Source organism: Protopterus annectens, chromosome 6.part0 (assembly GCF_019279795.1).
Source record: "Protopterus annectens isolate FY-2018-M chromosome 6.part0, PAN1.0, whole genome shotgun sequence".
Classification (NCBI taxonomy): domain Eukaryota; kingdom Metazoa; phylum Chordata; order Ceratodontiformes; family Protopteridae; genus Protopterus; species Protopterus annectens.
The window spans coordinates 1,521,053,527-1,521,073,730 of record NC_056737.1 but is presented as its reverse complement, the minus strand read 5'-3'; positions in this window follow the sequence as shown (position 1 = coordinate 1,521,073,730).

Here is a 20,204-nt window from a genome sequence, read left to right as displayed (position 1 = left end):
GTCAGTTCTTGGTCTCTTACTGTTTTGCTATTCATGAATGACTTAACATACAATTTACCCCATGTTAGTATAATCATATACACAGATGACCTACTACTTTTAGACTGCAGCCAAACCATTTCTGAACTACAGCAGACATCATAAGCCAATTTTACTACCCTCTGCCTCCTGGACTGTTGGCAACAAAGTAATAATCAGAGTAATAATCAACCCTAACAAATCCAGTTTTACTATTTTGCAAAAGCTAACACATTTTCCACCAATTACATTTTCTAAAAGATAACTAGAGAAATCCTATCTCAGATGTATTACAATGAAAATATCTTGGTGTTAAACTTGACCTGTCCTTTTCATTCAAATTATTCACATATAGGAAAGTTAGCAAGATGTTAAAGTCTGCTACAAAATACTTGATCTCCTGTATCCATGGACATGGCACTCTGTCTAGAAATATCTTATTCCTTAAAGTGAGCATGGTGTTCCTAAGACTGAGCATCTCATTTTCCTCTTAACATTTCACTCCAGCAGTAACACTTAAATGGTATAATGAGCAGAAAATAAACTATGTGGTTTTGCATTACTAGCTGGGAATTGCACTTAGTATTTTGACTTCTTAAAGGCATCAAATAACTACCAGCACATAGCATTGCAATAAGAATAATTAGCAAACGAGTATTCACAATTATATTCCTTTGTCAATGCACACTCTAAGGCTACAATGTCTATGAGGGACCAGTCATACTCAGTAATAGTTAGCCTGAATCAAAACTGCAGCTACTTCATCTGATATCCTGTGTAGAAGTTAAAGAGAATAAAAGACGACTGTGCTTCTACAATATTGGCTCCTGCCAATCATATACCCCACAGCTCGTACCGAGGAGAGTTGTCCTCTTTACCCCACCTAAATTTATGCCCAAAGTCAAGATGCATCACCTTTGTAAGACCACATACCACACTGTGTCAACACTAGATGAGGGAGTATTCTATAACCTGAATCTGGCTACATGGAATTATCCTCAAACTGAATAAGATCACACAAAATATTGGATGGGATTAAAACTAAATTGAAATAACATGCTCTTGAATATGTTAAACGTACTTGCATTTAAAACACTGGATAACTTTTAAAGAATAAGAACTATCTATTGATTTATTATTGAAGTATTCAATATCATTTAATAGATGAAATGTTAATTCTTCCTGTAAATATTGTAAATAGTTCACCCTGCTCTTATCATACTTTCATTTATAAATATACTGGCTCTATGTGGTTCATGTTATATTACTGCTGCTCTTCTGGGAATGGTCCATAGTTGAAAATGGCCACTTGATTAGCCCAGCTATCCACTTCTCAAACTGTACTAACTAACTAACTAACTAACTAACTAACTAACTAACTAACTAAATAAACAAATAAAGGGAAATGAGAATCAGACATTCTGGCTGCATTCAGTGAGAATCAATAAATATTTTTGAAGATAAAACATTTAAATGAGGTGATAGCAATGAAGAAGTAAGGCTATCTGAACAGGAGAAGATGAAGCAGATTAGAGACAATAAACAGCTGTCAAATCTTTACAGAAGTGGTGCAGAAGGAGAGCTTGCAATCTAACCATCCCAGCAGAGTATTTACTCTAAAGTGGAATGTTACGAAACCGTGATATGGGAGAGAGGTGCAGTGTAGTCAGTATAGATTGATGTTTTTTGTTCTAAATGTTTTTATCAAGATTATAAATGAATAATATAAGATTTCATAGATGAGAATTACATATGCAGATAAATGGCTGCAAACAATACCAAACAACAAACAGAAAACAAACAAAAACAACTATTTACAATGTGTCTACAATTTAAATATAAAAACAAAATACTTATTTAACAACTATATATATATATATATATATATATATATATATATATATATATATATATATATGGGTCTATGACATTTTGCCAAAAATCCAGTTCGCTGAAAATGTATGACATAGGGTCCAAATCGCCGAAAATCTATTTTGACAAAATTAGTACTGATAGTGTATCTGCCCTTTTCTCCCACTGTAGTGCAATCTCGGAGTGAGAATATTAAAGTAGGGAGGTGTGGGGGGCATAGCCCCCTACCTATTAAGGTTATAAACTACTTACTTACCCTTTTAATAGGGACCGCTTAAAATAAAACAATACTAAACAATATTAAACTGTACTGGGTGAAGGGCTATGCCCCCCACACCCCCCTACTTTAATATTCTCACTCCGAGATCGCACCACAATGGGGAAAGGGCAGATACACTGTCAGTACTGTTTTCTGCTAAATGGATTTTCGGCTATTTGGACCCTATGTCAGAAATTTTCGGCGAAATGGATTTTCAGTGAAATGACACTGATCCATGTATATATATATATATATAGATAGATATAGATATATATATATATATATATATATATATATATATATATATATATATATATATATATATATATATAGATATATAGTTTAATGTCCTTTTGTTCAGTAGTCTCTTGAGTATCATCCATGAATTTAATGAAGAATTTTGTCTAATGGTTATTTCTTTGATTGTTAAAATTTCCGGATGACAAGTTTTAATTGCAATGTTATAACATTCTTGCATTGTTGGACTAGTATTGCTTTTCCAGTTTCTTGGTATCATGTTTCTTGTGATTATTAGAAGGGAACAAAGAAAGGAATAATCAACTTTCCTAACACATAAAGGAATTGTTGTATTAAACAAAATTAATGATTTATTTAAATAAAAATTATCATTAAAAAGACTCTCCCCAGGATTCAGCAAACTTCTGTACAGGAATAGCTTATTCCTGTATGCAAGGTACCATTCATGTGTAGCATGGTAGCGCACCATACATATGCTTGAAGGTGCACTGCAGTGCTGCAATATATACACGGAAATGTGTATGAGCATAGGCGGTGTGTCTGGGGCAGTGCTCTCACAAGATACACACCCCCTGTATAATAGAATTGCTGTACGGCAATGCAAAAAGAGCAAGATCGCTCTTTGAACATCAGAGATGTGGCCAAAATGCCGTATAGTGTATGGCTGCAAAATAAAAGTACAACAGCAGAAAACAGCAACGGTAAACTGAAGCATGACTTGTATCACCATTCAGTAAAATAAAATCACATTTATTCTCAGGTAGGTAAGCACTTTCACCACAAAATGTGGCTTCATCAGACCATTTACAAATAAAAATGCATAAACTGCCAAACATTTCCATTTATACATAACACCTCCCCTAATTAAATTCAAATGTTTGTTGTACCAAATCAGTTCAGCACAAAATGCCCCCTAATATTACACACATTTAAATATCCCTACAAGTCTATCCTGTAGTGTAGCTAGGTCCTTTCAAATGAAAGATATAATACCATTAAACATGTGAATACATAATCGTTCAGCTTACAGCCCTTGTATGCTGTCAAAAATCAATCAAGAAGCAATTTTTATTTTGCATTGTTCAAATAAACAGTTTACTGTACCTTCTTAAACATAGATGGATGGTGAGCCTATTTATGTATATATCCATACTAGGTTCCAAAATGCAGTTAAATATACACTTATCTAGTTTACTTTTGCAATAAACCACCTTTTTTAGCGTGAATGCTGTTAAGCACTCACTCTACTATTTACTTCGCAAAAGCACTCCTAATCGTGACATCATCAAGCTGTGCCTCTGTTCCTTAAAAACATAGCCATCTAAATAGTTCACTGTTCGGCTACTTACAAAGTGCATTTCCTATAACATAAAGATTATATAACATCAAATTTACTTAATACTAAGCCCTCATGTGTGTGTATATATATAGCTATATATATATATATATATATATATATATATATATATATATATATATATATATATATATATATATATATATATATATATATATATATATATATATATATATATAAATCTGTTCACAAACATGAGTAGTTCCATTATTTATTCGACATATATGGTATTATATAGACTCTATGCAGCTCTTCATAATATGCCCATATAATTATATTATTGTGCATCCATCAAATTGCTACTAATTGCTACTAATATTGGCATCAGTCAACATCTTCAAACTAATTGGAAGCAATGCATCTGGAGCATTTCTCCCCGGGCCTCCGCTGAAAACAGGCTCTGTGGAACCTAGTCGGACATTCCCGGTCAACAAATGTTAAATAAATAAATAAATAAATAAAAAATAAAATAAAAAATAATTTCATCTAACAGGTACTTATATAGAAACAGTAGTAAAGAATGATAGATCATAGACAATAACTGCAATTCTAAAATCTAAACTGCACTTCATATGAAAATATTTATAGCTAGCCAAAAAAATCATTTATCATTTGAGCTACATATACTAAATTGTAAGACATGTTCTAAATATATATGCTATCATGATCGATACCACGGCACATCTGTTGTTATATATAAACTATAAAGTGCATGTCATAGTATATAGCCAGATATAGTTAAAAAAATTGTATAAATATATATATATATATATATATATATATATATATATATATATATATATATATATACATATATACATATATATATATATATACATATATATATATATATATATATATATGTATAGATATACATATATATATATATATATATATATATATATATATATATATATATATATATATATATATATGTATATGCAGTTCTAGCCCAAGCTATATGAAATAGTCTCATATATAACCAACCATTAATTCCTGTTACGTGCATGCTCATATAAAAAGGATATAATTAATAATATTAATAAATAGGAGGAATATTATACATATACTTTCTAGACTACAGTATACTAACATGAAATTGGTCCTACATTTTAGCTGGACCAAGGAATATTTAGTAATATATGTAGAAGTATGTATATAAGTGCAACTGTTTATGCAACTATATGGTCAGTTTTATATGAACATGCACTTAACAGGTATGTTAAGACTATTTCATATAGCTTGGGCTAGAAGTGCATATATATGTGTATACATATATATATATATATATATACACACACACATACACAACATTTTAACTATATCTGGCTATATACTATGACATGCACTTTATAGTTTATATATAACAAGAGATGTGCCATGGTATCGATCATGACACCATATATATTTAGAACATGTCTTACAATTTAGTATATGTAGCTCAAATGATAAAATATTTTTTTGGCAAGCTACAAATATTTTCATATGAAGTGTAGTTTAGTTTTTAGAATTGCAGTTATTGTCTATGATCTGTCATTCTTTACTACTGTTTCTATATAACTACTTGTTAGATGAAATTAGTTTGAAGATGTAGACTGATGCCAATATTAGTAGCAATTTAATGGTTGTACAATAATATACATATATGGGAGTATTATGAAGAGCTGCATAGATTCTATATAATATCATATATGTTGAATATATAATGGAATGCTCATGTTTGTGAATAGATTTTTTTAAAGTATATATATATATATATATATATATATATATATATATATATATATACATGAGGACTTAGTATTAAGTAAATTTGATGTTATATAGTCTTTATGTTATAGGAAATCACTTTGTAAGTAGCCGAACAGTAAACTATTTAGATGGCTATGTTTTTAAGGAATGGAGGCATAGCGTGATGATGTCACGATTAGGAGTGCTTTTGCGAAGTAAATAGTAGAGAGAGTGCTTAACAGCATTCACACTAGAAAAGGGGGTTTATTGCAAATGTAAACCAGATAAGTGCATATTTATCTGCATTTTGGAACCTAGTATAAATATATAGATAAACTGGCTTGTCATCCATCTATGTTTAAGAAGGTACAGTAAACTGTTTATTTGAATGACGCAAAATAGAAATTACTTCTTGATTGATTTTTGACAGCATACAAGGGCTGTAAGCTGAATGATTATGTATTCACATGTTTGATGGTATTATATCTTTCATTTGAAAGGACCTAGCTACACTACAGGATAGACTTGTACGGATATGTAAATGTGTGTAATATGACTCGATCCATGAAGGTGTAAGTAATGATGTATTTACTTGAATAATTTGGGTTTTGGAGTCGAGCGAGTGCTTGACCATATAATCAGTTATAACAAGTAGGAAATGTTATGTCATGATGATATAAATTTATTACTGTGGATGATCTATATATAACAAAAGCAACTAGACAGCTAGTTGATTTATAGATGCACAATATAATTTATGCTGCTAAGGATGAGATATGTATATATTTTGAAGTGGAGCATGCATACACTTTTATTATGCGATGAATTTTGAGCATTATAATGTGGATTTCATTTATATATGAGCAACGAATAGTTAATGTGTTGCTGTTTTAATTTGTTTATGATGTCAAGCAACTAGGGGGCATTTTGTGCTGATTTGATTTGCTACAACAAACATTTGAATTTAATTAGGGGGAGGTGTTATGTATAAATGGAAATGTTTGGCAGTTTATGCACTTTTACTTGTAAATGGTCTGATGAAGCCACATTTTGTGGTGAAAGCACTTATGTACCTGAAAATAAATGTGATTTTATTTTACTGAATGGTGATACAAGTCGTGCTTCAGTTTACCATTGCTGTTTTCTGCTGTTTTGCCTACATTTTACAATGGGGACTGTTTGCCTACTGGAGAACATTTTTTCTTGGATTATTGTAAAATACAAGTGTAGTGGCCACTGTAAAAATAGTGGCAAAGCATTAAAGAATGAAGTTAGAAAATAATGACAAAGAATTTGAAGTGCAGACATCATACCTTTTAGAAAATGCATGGAAATACAAAACCTGTTAGTCTAACAACCATAAAGTTTGCAAGAGAAATACTTAAAAAATGTCCATAATGTTTTTTTTTCACATCAGCAAGAAAGTTTAAGCGTAGCTGCATGGGTGTGCTCACTGCTTAGCTATGCTTAGCCGAGCTGAAACAGCCCAACAATTAAATAGCAATACACATGCACAGTAAGCAGTACTGAAATAGTGTAGTAGCTATCATGTATGTCTTGCAAATGGACAGGCAGCGTTCTAGCCCCATTGATGCCATTTATATTTTGTATGTGAAATTACCACAAATCTAATTTTTAAGTAAAGTTATGTAGTAAATAATTTATATTTGCAACCAGAGCAGTGTATTAGGGCCAGATGTGAGGTGTCAGTGTAATAAAGTTGTGAAACCCCCATATAAACACAAGTGCCCCATACAGATAGTCACACAAGAATAAATGTAAGGAAAGCACAGAGGGGGATATTAGAAAAGGTAAACAAAATAATAAAATGTCAGGAATGATGAATCAATCCCTCACAGCCGATAGTCTATAAAACTAAAATGTAAGCAATGCCAAGCATAGCACAGCCATGCTTACTGGTTTTAAGCATTGCTTAAATATGAATGCTAAACAGTGAGTAGCCAAGCTAAGTGGATTTGCCCAGTGATAAACAGGGCTCAATCTGCCCCTTTAAGCACTACCAACCTTAGCTAAGCAGGTTTGTCCATAGCTTAGCTGAGCTCAGCAATTTCAAAAGTAACCAATCACGGCAAAGTGTGGGAAATCAGCCCTATTTAAACCCTGTAGGCAGGAATACAGCCCATAACCATATGGAGCTCATCACTGTAGTCACCATGGCTGGAGTAGGAGAAGGTGTTGGCTTTTGTGTGCAGTTTTGGGGCATTCTGGAGTCCAGGGTCATGATCGGATTCCTTGTTGAAAACCATGATTTTGAGACTGCTGCAAAGCCAGTACCAGGGCTCAGAATATAAAGTGGAAGCCTGGGACTATCTTGCCCATGAACTCACCAGTGCTGCTGGGATCCCTTGGACTGGTGATCAGGTTTGGCATCACTATGCTGATCTCAAGTGGAGAAAGATGGACCTTCTGGACCAGTGGGAACAAGACGCTTGGGCAGAGAATGCCCCAGTAGTGTGTAACTATCAGTATCAATTGCTGTTTAAGATAGTCCAGGCTGTGTATGTGATGGATAGGTAGTCATAAATGTTTCTTTGTCTCCTGTACAGCTGCAGGTGAGAGGACTTCGAACGTGGAGGTACATGGCAGCAGGTTGCAAAGGCTGCGTCGTGAGACTGGTGAGTACTGATCTAGCTGACAGTATAATCGAAAGTAGTAGAATATCACCTGTCAGTGCTGTAATCCGTGTATTGTTTGAACAGAATAAAACTGAAATTACCACAGACACTGCTAGTGATATACATAAAACAGTGATAACCTGTCAATAAAATTATACAAATCTGGACTGTTGTGTTTTATTTGCAATGTGTTAGTAGGAATTGGAAATGTGTATAGCTTTTGCACAGCAAATATGGCTCTGATAGCATTAAGTATATGAGGTTCATGTGGCAAACAGTCAAGTCTTGTACAACAGATTAAGCATAACAAAGTCCCCTGCTCTGTGATCTGATAGCTGAATATTAAAAATGCTTGCTAACCGTTCTTTCCTCTAATGTAATATCTGAAAGTGTGAATTCACAGTAGAACAACTCTCTTCCATACAGGAATGTCAGAAGTACAAGGTCAGATTGGCCAAATCACAGACTAATAGGTAGAAAATACTCACACAAAAATTAGCAGTTCCTTGATAGCTTGTTCTGATAAACATCAGCATTATGACTAACTTTTGAACAAACTGGCAGGGTTTAAATCCAGGGAATGGCACTAAGCTGTCTGTATATTTTCACACAAGAATATGTGAGTACTTTTACAAACAGTCATGTAGTGTAAACACACATTTTCCCACAGCTTCAGCGGGTAAGGTAGGCTGGATATTAACCATAGGATGTGTCTCTTATACACTGTGTAGAACACACACACTGGGCAGCCCCAAGGCTGTAGATGACAGCAAGAGAAGTACATAAACCACTTAGTTTTCCCCAAAAAATGTCCTTCAAGTGTCACGCCATCATGGCTATTGGTCACTGTCCCCAGCACCCATGGTACTGCACAAAAATGAAGGTGGACTATTGTGACAGCTGCACCCAGGCTAGCAATTAAGGAGCCTCAATCCTCAACACTAACACCAGAGAGGGCATCTCATATGAGAGGAAAGGATAACAAATACACATAGTAAAGTACAATTTCCCTTAAGTGCACACAGAGATCACAGTCAGTCTGGGGCTGGTTGCTCCCTTGCTCTCCAGGTCCCCAATAAGACTCCCCACTGGCACAGCTATAGGGTCTAGATCTCAACCTAGCTGGAAAGCTATCCTCCAGTACCCTCTCTGTCCAACCAGTGTTTCATGCCCCTGCCCAAGTAGCACACATGCACACACTTTGAGATAAGTATTTATACAATTTCAGAGACAGTCCTGGGAAAGGCTGACCCAAATTCTCCAGCTGTGCCACTTTATCCAGATGATATGGTAGTAATTACTGCCACCAGCAGCTAATAATTATCAGCTACCCAAACGCCCTTAAAAGGGTGTCCAGTTATTACTGTGCAATATTATTATCCAATTGGTAAGTGTGATTAAACAGTCTAAGGCTTATTAGAGTGGCCTTGTACAATAAACTATAAATATGCAATGTCCTCTAGAGCTTAACTTGTCTCTTCACAAACCAGCCACAGGTAAAAGGTTTTAAAATATTTAATAATAAATAATTAAAACACAAGACAATACCACTACACCACAGTGCTATTCAAGAGATCAGAGATCACACAGAAACTTAAAATAACTCAGTAGTACAATTCTGACATAACAGGAAAAACACTTAGTCTAATCGTTATATTCCTAGCAATTTCTACACGAAAACATACTTCCATGATAACTTACTTAAGACAACAGGCAGAGTGCTGATGAGATGGATGTCAAGACAAAAATGCTTAACAATCTCTGGTCCTCACTGTTTAAATTGAAACTCCTGTTCTGATAAACATTAATTCATCTTTTTCACCCTCCCTTGAGTTACCAGGCTAGACATTAACTACATTTACATTCTTTTACACTTAGAGCAATAAAGGATATTCCACATGTAAATTATGGTCATTAACTTTAGCCTTAAAACAATAGGCAGGATGCTTACTCCAGACTCATCGACTCCAAATTCTAACTTCAAAGGACATACAAAACAAAATTTTAATTTCAAAGAACATTTGAAATGCTTGGCTTAGTTTTCCTTACAGCAGATGGCAATGTTGCTACAATCTTGAAGTTCACATTTTACAGTGTTTTCTTTCATTTAAGAAACAAGCCTGTATTTTATATTTATATTTACAAATGCCAGAATTATGTATCAAATTCTATTTGACTAGACTGGCAGCCTTCACCCCTTCTCTACCAGTCTTCACATCTCTCCCCCCCTGGAGAACTCAAACTAGTTTTTCAAGTGACCCTTGATAAACACTGCTTGAGAGGGTTAGGTCTATCTGAGTGCACCTCACCCCATTCCCTGTCTTGAAAGCCCATCTGCATTGGCATTTCTACTCCCACTGCGGTGCTGCACTAACATATCATATGCTTGCAACCCCAGGCTCCATCTTAGCAATTTGGCATTTTGTTGACTGGCTCTGTTTAACCATGTCAGAGGGTTGTGATCTGTCATAACAGTGAATTTCCTTCCATACAGATAAGGCTGAAGTTCTGCAGTGCCCACACTATGGATAGCCATTCCTTTTCTACAGCTGCATAGTATTACTCTCTGGGTTGGAGCCTACGACTGGGGTAAACCACTGGGTGCTCTTCCCCCTCTGAAGAAATCTGGCTAAGTACAGGCCCCACCCCATAGTTTGAAGCATCCACTTGCACACAACTTCTTTGCAGTAATCTGGACTGGCTAACACAGGGGGTCCTACCAAAGCTTCTTTAAGCTTCTGGAATGCCTGCTCACATGCTGGGGTCCACACTACCTTATCTGGCCTATTCTTCCTTGTTAGGTCTGTGAGGGGGAGCAGCCATAGTACTATAACTGGGGTCAAACTTGCTGTAGTACCCTGTTGTCCATAAAAATGCCCTTACCTGCTTTTTTGTAACAGGTGCAGGCCATGCCTGAATGGCTTGCACTTTGGCAGGTTCTGGCCTTATCTTACCACTCCCCACTCTATGTCCTATGTAGGAGACCTCTGCCATTCCCTCCTGACATTTGCTTGGCTTAATTGTCAACCCTACCCTCTGTAGTCTGCCCAGCACCTCCCTGACATGCTGAAGGTGCTGTGGCCAGGAATGGCTGTATATGGTAATATAATCTAGGTAAGCAGGGACAAACCCTCCTACTCATGCTAGAATATTATCTAACAGCCTCTGAAAAGTCGCTGGGGCATTCTTCATCCCAAAGGGCATCTTTTTGAACTCATACAAGTCAAAAGGAGTCACAAAGGCTGACTTCTCTGTAGCACTGGGAGTCAAGGGCACCTGCCAGTAACCCTTGGTAAGATCAATGGTTGTAAAGTACTTAGCCCCACCCAGCTTCTCTTTGGCCTCATCTGTCCTAGGCATGGGGTAAGCAACTGACTCAGTGTGACTATTTAATTTCCTGTAGTCCACACAGAACCTGGTGCTGCCATCCTTCTTTGACACCAGCACCACTGGGGAGGCCCAGGGACTGTTGGACTCTTGAATCACCCCTAGTTACAACATATCCTGTACCTCTTCTATCAGAGTCTATCTGACTCTCTCAGGCACCCTATAAGGGGACTGCCTAATAGACCTTTGGGGTCCTGTATCCACCTGGTGCTGCACCAGGTGGGTGTACCCTAGTTTCCCAGTGAATATGTCCCCAATTTCCTACAACACTGCTCAGATTTCTCGAACCTGGGTAGGAGATAGCTGCTGGGACATGGCTACCCCTTCCACCGAGGTGTCAGCCCGAGCCTCAGATCTCCCTCAGACTCCTCCTGCAATCCACTGCAAATGCTCTGCACAAGGGCCTCCCTATCATGGTAAGGTTTCATCATGTTAATATGGTACAATTTGTGCCCCGGCCATCTGCCTAGCAGTTCCACCATATAGTTAACATCACTTACCTTTCTTATCAACTTGTAAGGGCCCTCCCAAGCTGCTTGCAGCTTGTTGTGTCTGACAGGAATGAGAACCATTACCTGCAGCCCCACAGCATACTCTGTAGCTCGAGCATTCCTATCATACCACACCTTTTTCTGTTGTTGGGCTTCTGACAAGTTCTCCTCGGCCAACTCCATGTGTTTCCTGGGCCTTGTCCTGAGGTTTAGGATGTATTCCACAACAGACTCCTTGTGAGGTTCACACTCACCTTCCCACTCATCTCGAATTATATCTAGAGGTCCCCTCATCCTATGCCCATACAACAACTCAAAGGGTGAAAAACCTGTGGATTCCTGGGGAACCTCTCTGTAAGCAAACAATAGATGGGGCAAATAGTTGTCCCACTCCCTCTTAAACTGATCTGAAAATGCCCGTAGCATGGACTTGATTGTAGAGATTAACCTCTCAACAAGACCATTAGTCTGGGGATGGTAGGGGGTCGTCTTCATGTGCTTCACCCCACAGGACTTCCACAGACAAGCCAGCAAGTCTGACATGAAATTGGCACCTCTGTCAGACAGTATTTCTGGGAGGGAGGGTGGCCTAATGGTTAAGGTGTTTGCCTTACAAACACAGGGTGCAGGGTTTGAGTCTCACAAGGGATAATTGGCTAGGCTTAAAATGGCTCACAAGGGCAGTTAGCTTAACACTAATCTATGAACCTATTTCTTTTGGGAAAACCACCCTGCTGAAAATCTCTAGCAAAGCATTTGCCACCTTCTCTGCCTCAATGGAGGACAAAGGCGCCACCTCAGGGTATTGTGTAGCATAATCCACTACCACTAGGATATACGTTTTTTTCCCCTGTGGAACTTGAGGAACTCTGAGGACCCACAGTATCCATAGCTACCCTCTGAAATGGCTCCTCAATAACAGGCAAAGGCATCAGAGAAGCTCTCACCTTGTCTCCTGCCTTGCCTACCTTTTGGCATTACTCACAGGTCCTACAGTACCCTGTTACATCTCTGGAAATTCTAGGCCAATAGAAGTTCTGCATAATATGCCTCTTTGTATGTTTTATGCCCATATGACCTGCAAAGGGAATATCATGGGCTATGGCTAGAAGCGCCAGATGGTAGGCTCTAGGCACAACCAACTGCTGCACTCTCTCACCTTCTAGCCCTCCCTCAGGGGTCCACTCTCTGTACAGTAACCCTTTGTCCCAGTATACAGATTTTCCCCTTCCCTTGAGAATCAGGTGCCTCCCTAACTACCTGCCTCAGGCCTTGCATTGTAGGGTTTGAGAGCTGAGCCTGCCTCAATTATCTCTTTGTAACCCTTCCCAGATCCCCTTCCATGGGAAGTCTGGTGTCCTCTGACAGCGGTGCCTCGCTGTTAGCCTGGGTACTACTACTCACCTCTACCTTTGCAATTACCCTGTCCAAGGGAACATCAGTACCCACAAGCAGCTATGGCTCACCTTCAGTCTCACTGCTACAGCATAGCTCACTCCCTGAAGTAACCACCTCACCAGTCCTGGCTGCAATTATGCAGTCTGTCTGGGTCTCCCCCAGGCTACCAGACCCACATGCTTGTCTCCTAGCCTCACTGTGTGTAACTGCATAAGTACATGGTACTGCCTCATTCAAATCCTTCCCTCTCAGGACATCTGCAGGATGGTAGTTTAGTACCCCTGTTGTCTCAAGACAACCTACTATTGGCATTTTGTCTTTCCCACTTACTGGCTCTCTCACCTTTGGTTCCCCACCTTGCCTCTGTGGACACCTGTATGCCACATGGCCCCACTGGTTGCATTCAAAACATTTAACCCTAGTTCCTGGACATGTACCTGGACTAGTGGCTTCCCCTGCTACTGATATATTCTGTTGGGGCAGCCTGTGCTGCCCACCATGGGTTCTTTTAGACCCATGAGCAGTACTGGGGGTCCTCTTCCTGTGCAGGGCTGCCCTACTGGCCAGGTATAGGTCCCCATCCTCCCCCAACTCATCTGAAGTAGCACATTGTCTATCAGCTAACCAGATCCTCATGTCCTCAGGCAAAGTGCTAAGGGCTTGTTCTCTCACCAAAATGTCTGCCAGCCCTTCAAAAGTGGTGACCTGACATCCACTCACCCAGCTATGAAAATAAGTGCTCAGTTCAGCAACATATTCACACACACTTTCATCTGCCTTACATCTATGCTCACAAAACTTTTTCCTATACATCTCAGATGTTAGCTTAAAACATTCTAAAAGACATTTCTTACAGCAGTATAATCAAAATAGACAGAGTCAGGCATTTTTGATAAAAAAGTTATAGCTTTCCCATGGAGTAAGGGGGCCAGGAACTGTACCCAGAGCCTTTGGTCAACACTATACTGTTTGCATACCCTCTCAAACATATGAATGAAACTATCAATATTATCATCCTCTTTAAGTTGTGGAAGAAATTTACTGACCTGTTGTGCTTCTGGGGTCCAGTTACTCTCTTCCCCATTACCTCCATGACTCTGGTGAAGAGTCAGCATTTTCCTCTCATGCCTCCTCTGATGCTCCTTTTCCTCGGCCTTTATCTCCAAATGCCTGGCCACAAACTCAAGTCTCTTTAGCTCCTGCTGGATTTTTAAGTCCACTGCAGAATGGTTGAGCTGTCCATTCTCCGAGGATATTGTATCTCCACTGCCAGTCTGATTGTTCTTTGCAGAAAGGTTGAGCTGTCCATTCTCTGAGGATATTGTATCTCCACAGTCAGTCTGATTGTCCTCCTGGATGCTGTTTTCTGATGCTGCTGTAACCAAGGCTGCAATCAGGTCTGCCTTAGTCAGGTTTCCATGCACCAGTCCCCTAGCCTGGCACATCTCCACCAGCTGGCTCCTTGTCAGCTTTCCATACTCCTCTGCTGACATGCTGCCTGCTCACCTTGACTAACTAAGCTGACAAAAGAAATAAAACAATTGTGATCTAAACTCTGAATATTCACTGTGTGGCTGTTTTAGAGTACAAAACACCTTCAGAGATCACTGTACATAAGCTGCAGGATTCACTCTACCCACACCACTACAAGCGAATTAGTATTTGCCAACTAATTAATATGTGGTGTGGACATCCACTGCCACCAAAAATGTGAAGTGGATCCCACCACTGCAAACCACAATGTGAAGTGGATTCCACCACTGCTACCACATGTGATGGCTGTGCCCTGGCCCAGCAATCAAGGAGCCTCAATCCTCACCACTAACACCAGAGAGTGCCTCTCATATGATAGGAAAGGATAACAAACACACACAGTAAAGTAAAATTGCCGTTAAGTGCACACAGATATCACAGTCAGTCTGGGGCTGGCTGCTCCCTTGTTCTCCAGGTCCCCAATAAGACTCCCCACTGGCACAGCTATAGGGTCCATATCTCAGCCTAGCTGGCAAGCTAACCTCCAGTACCCTCTCTGTCCATCCAGTGCTTCGTGCCCCTGCCCAAGTAGCTGACACACACACACACACGTTGAGATAAGTATTTATACAACTTCACAGACACTCCTGGCAAAGTCTGACACAGATTCTCCAGCTGTGCCCCTTTACCCAGATGATACAGTAGTAATTACTGCCACCACCAGCTAATAATTATCAGCTATCCAAAGGCCCTTAAAAGGGAGTCCAATTATTACTGTGCAATATTATTATCCAATTGGTAAGTGTGACTAAACAGTCTAAGGCTCATTAGATTGGCCTTGTACAATAAACTCTATAAATATGCAATGTACTCTAGAGCTTAATTTGTCTCTACAGAAACCAGCCACAGGTAAAAGGTTTTAAAATATTTAATAATAAATAATTAAAACACAAGACAATACTACTACACCACAGTGCTATTCAAGAGATCAGAGATCACACAGAATCTTAAAATAATTCAGCAATACAGTTTTGTCATAACAAAAAACATTTAGTCTAATCTTTATACTCCTAGCTATTTCTACAAGAAAACATACTTCAAAGATAACTTACCTAAGATAACAGGCAGAGTGCTGATGAGATGGATGTCAAGACAAAAATGCTTAACAATCTCTGGTTATCACTGTTTAAATTGAAACTCCCATTCTGATAAACATTACATCATCTTTTTCACCCTTCCTGGAGATCTCAAGCTACACACTAACTACATGTACATTCTTTTTCACTTAGAGCAACAAAGGACATTCCACATGTAAATTCTGGTCTTTAACTTTAGCCTTAAAACAATAGGCAGGATGTTTACTCCAGACTCAACTCCAAATTCTAACTTCAAAGGACATACAAAACATAATTTTAATTTCAAAGAACATTTGAAATGCTTGGCTTAGTTTTCCTTACAGCAGATGGCAATGTTGCTACAATCTTGAAGTTCACATTTTACAGTGTTTACTTTCATTTAAGAAACAAGCCTGTATTTTATATTTATATTTACAAATGCCAGAATTATGTATCAAATTCTATTTGACTAGGCTGGCAGCCTTCACCCCTTCTCTACCAGTCTTCACAACTATGACATTAGCACAAACACACACACAATATGATTTCACATATCAAAGCCGAACCCTGTTAATGTATAGAAACAGGCAGGTAGTGTTAACCCAATTTTTTCCACAGGTCCAGCAGGTAAGTACAGCTTTCTCAATAACACTATTGAAAAACAAACTGAAACTATACCTTAAAACACATTGGTTATGCCCTTGTGCTAACCCTGACTAACTTCCTCACTATTCCTGTACTAATCTAGTTGCTTTTCTGTTAGCCATAAAGAGAGCGTGCTTTTATATATTAATCTAATGTCATTATAAATATCTTCTTATAACTATCCACATATGATATGTATAAAGATTCTTTAAGCAGTAATGTAAGGAAATGTAAATAATTGCTAAAATCTGTAATGCACATGCATTTGTAAAAACTGTCATATAGTATAAATAATACTGTGTTTTGTGGCACTTTTCTTCCCGGGCCTCTATTGAAAATGGCCATATATCCAGCTGGACTAGCCCGGTCAACAAATGTAAAATAAAATAAAAATAAATAAATATTAGGTTTACGAAGTTTGAACTGATAACTGTGTACAACACCCAATGGCCAACCCCAAGCCCATAGGTAGCTGTAATTTCAGGTCATATTTGGAGAGTACTGAGTAGACTATAATGCACAGAACAGTTGTGAGCAATGTAATAATAAATAGTTGTTCATATCTCTGTCTCACCCCCCACCCTATTTGCAACAATAATGCAACAAAAAAATAAATGGTATGTTTTTAACAAACCTACTGTTGGGACATGTTCCCCATTGTTATACCAATATTTCAATGTCTGTTTATTACTGTTCCCTGTTGAAATGAAATCATTGGTGGCCTGTTGCTATCAATGTAACCTGCATGCTGCTGTAATATCCACTGTGGTTCCATATCTGCATGTGTTCTGCTTGCTATGCAACTGACTGAAAATTGTGTTATGGTGTCTATTGGAACACCCACGCATGCTGTTATAACTAATCCTGGCATTGTATTGCTCATAACTAACCAACATATGTTTTAAACTGTCAACAACCTAGCTCATCTGGGAAGGACGATCCCAGTGGATCCACCTGTCCCGCCTCATCTGGCCATGGCACCAGGCATTAGCACACCTGGGACCCACTCCCGATCTTCCTCATCCACTGGTCCTGCACCACCCACGGGTGGATCCACTTCGGGGATGGGGCTTGCCTCCCCCCTCAGAGTGGGCACAGACAGGAGCCTGTCACCCAATGTCAGGTCCAGGGTCTGGTACATAGAGAGATGCAAAAGGAGTTTGCAGCTCAGCTACACCAGCTTAAGGGCCAGGTGGTACACCTTGAGGGTCAGCCTGCCCCTCCTGCTCAGCCCCCAGCACAGCCACCTTTGGGGCCGTGAAGGTGCAGTGGTGACTGCCCATGGGTGGGGGACCTCAGTCTCACTGTATCCATTTGTGGGCTCATGTGCCTCTGATTCCCAACCACCCTCCCCGTCAAGGTGTTTACCCCCCACATGTGTCATACACATCCCCTGTCTGCTGTCTTGTCTGTCTTGTCTGTTTTCCTACCTAAACTCTCTGCCCACATATACCAACTATCCTTCCCCAGCAATCCACTCTCACCTTAAAAAAAAAGTAATGTGTTCCCACAAAAAAAAATTATGCCCCATACATAACTGTCCATTTTGCAGACATGTCCACTGGACACATGTAATCTTGTCCAATTGCCTAGACAACACATTACTGTTGTCCTCACCCCTCTCTCAGGGGTATGAGTATCCAAATTTACCTCCAAATTCAATACATATGCACAGCTGTTGCTGTAGAAGAAGTGGACGGCTATGGACCTTCCATACTCCCATCCTGCACATCCCTATTCATCTTTTAACCTGTTTTTCCCTCTGCATGCCCCTTATTTCACCACTTTCCTATCACTCCTTTTTCTTTTCTTTCAAAGAAATTAGCGCGGGGTTAGTGGGAGTAAGTGCCGCTAAGAGAAGCTAAAACAGAGTAATCATATTTTAGCAATGCTTAGCATTACACAAACCCACTTAAAGCCATTTTAAAGTGCTTTAATCATCCACTCACCATCAGCCATTGTTGTGGCCAGCAATAAAACTAATTAGAACTGCCAAGTCTTGAAACCAGGACCCTTTACACTACACTCAGAAACCATACCACTGCACCATCTGAGTTCTATAAGTCATTTTTCCTTTGCTTAACTTATCATGCAGTCCAGTCATTTAACATTAATGAAAAAGCCAGCAGCCCCAGGTTTTGAACCCAGGACCCTGTACACTGCAGTCAGAGACCATGCCACTAGACCACCTGAGATACTGTGCTTGTTTAGTCAAACTTAACATTCTGTAGAGTGCCTATATGTTTAACCATGTATTATCATCGTTGAGCGGCAGACAAACCAGTTGACATATGCTCAAACACAGAATAGGTAAACAGTAGTTATCATACCTAACCAGATTTGTGCATTGGTAAGCGCCGCTAATACAAGCCCACACAGTTTAAACACCTGTATGTTTAATCATGTGTTAGCTCCGCTTAGCTTCACACAAACCCGTGCAAACTTGCTTAAAGCACCTTTAAAGTGCCTTAATCACCTTCTCTCTATGAGCCCTTGTGCTGCCCAGCAATGAAATAAACAGCCTTTGTCGGTTTTGAACCCAGCAACATGTACACCATAGTCACAGCATGTACCCATTAAGTTATAAGAGTTCAGGATGATTACAGGAACATATCTTGCAAGACAATCACTGTACTATAGGGAATGTATATTGTGGAAGCAGTAAACATTCAAATAAGATATATACACACACATATATAAATATAGATATAAAAATAAATATATATATATGTATATTCCTACATATATATATATATATATATATATATATATATATATATTTACATATATTTATATGTGTGTAAACATATATATGAATGTTTGCTCTATATATATGTGTGTGTGTGTGTGTGTGTGTGTGTGTGTGTGTGTGTGTGTGTGTTGTATATATATATATATATATATATATAAACAACACACTTGCAGATAAATACTGGTAAGCCTAGCAAACACCACAGTACAATGGCTGTGTGGATAAATATATCCCCCATGAGAGTCACACAATACCCCTACATATCCTGTGGCAGGACATGCTGTAGATAGAATGCTGGGGTGGTATGGGACATTCATCTACTGACCCCGCACATACAGTCAAAATAACAAATACACACTCTGCCACTACATAATCATGATAGGCCTTACGCACTTGCAAGACATACACCAATCTCTTAGTCAAGTAATTGAAATGACTAAAGAGAGCACAGTGAAATCCAAACAGCCAGTAATCCTACAGTTGCCACCTTATCAAATGACCAGAGTGTGATATGTTTGCACAAATGTGAATGTTTGCATTAAAAAACACACATGCCACCATTTTCCCAAAAAAGGTTTATTTCTGTACTATTTCAGTTGTTTATGCCATGTCTTACAGCATGTAGGAGTGTAAAATATAACATAACTGAATTATGCAAATATTAAAGGAAACATATAATACATTCTTGCTCCTACCATCTCAGGACATTTTCCAATTGTCAGAATTGTTGTCAGCAGTACCATACCTCTCAACCTGTTATAGGCAAAAATATGGACAAAGCATAGCATGATGGTGGACAAATAGGGACTGAT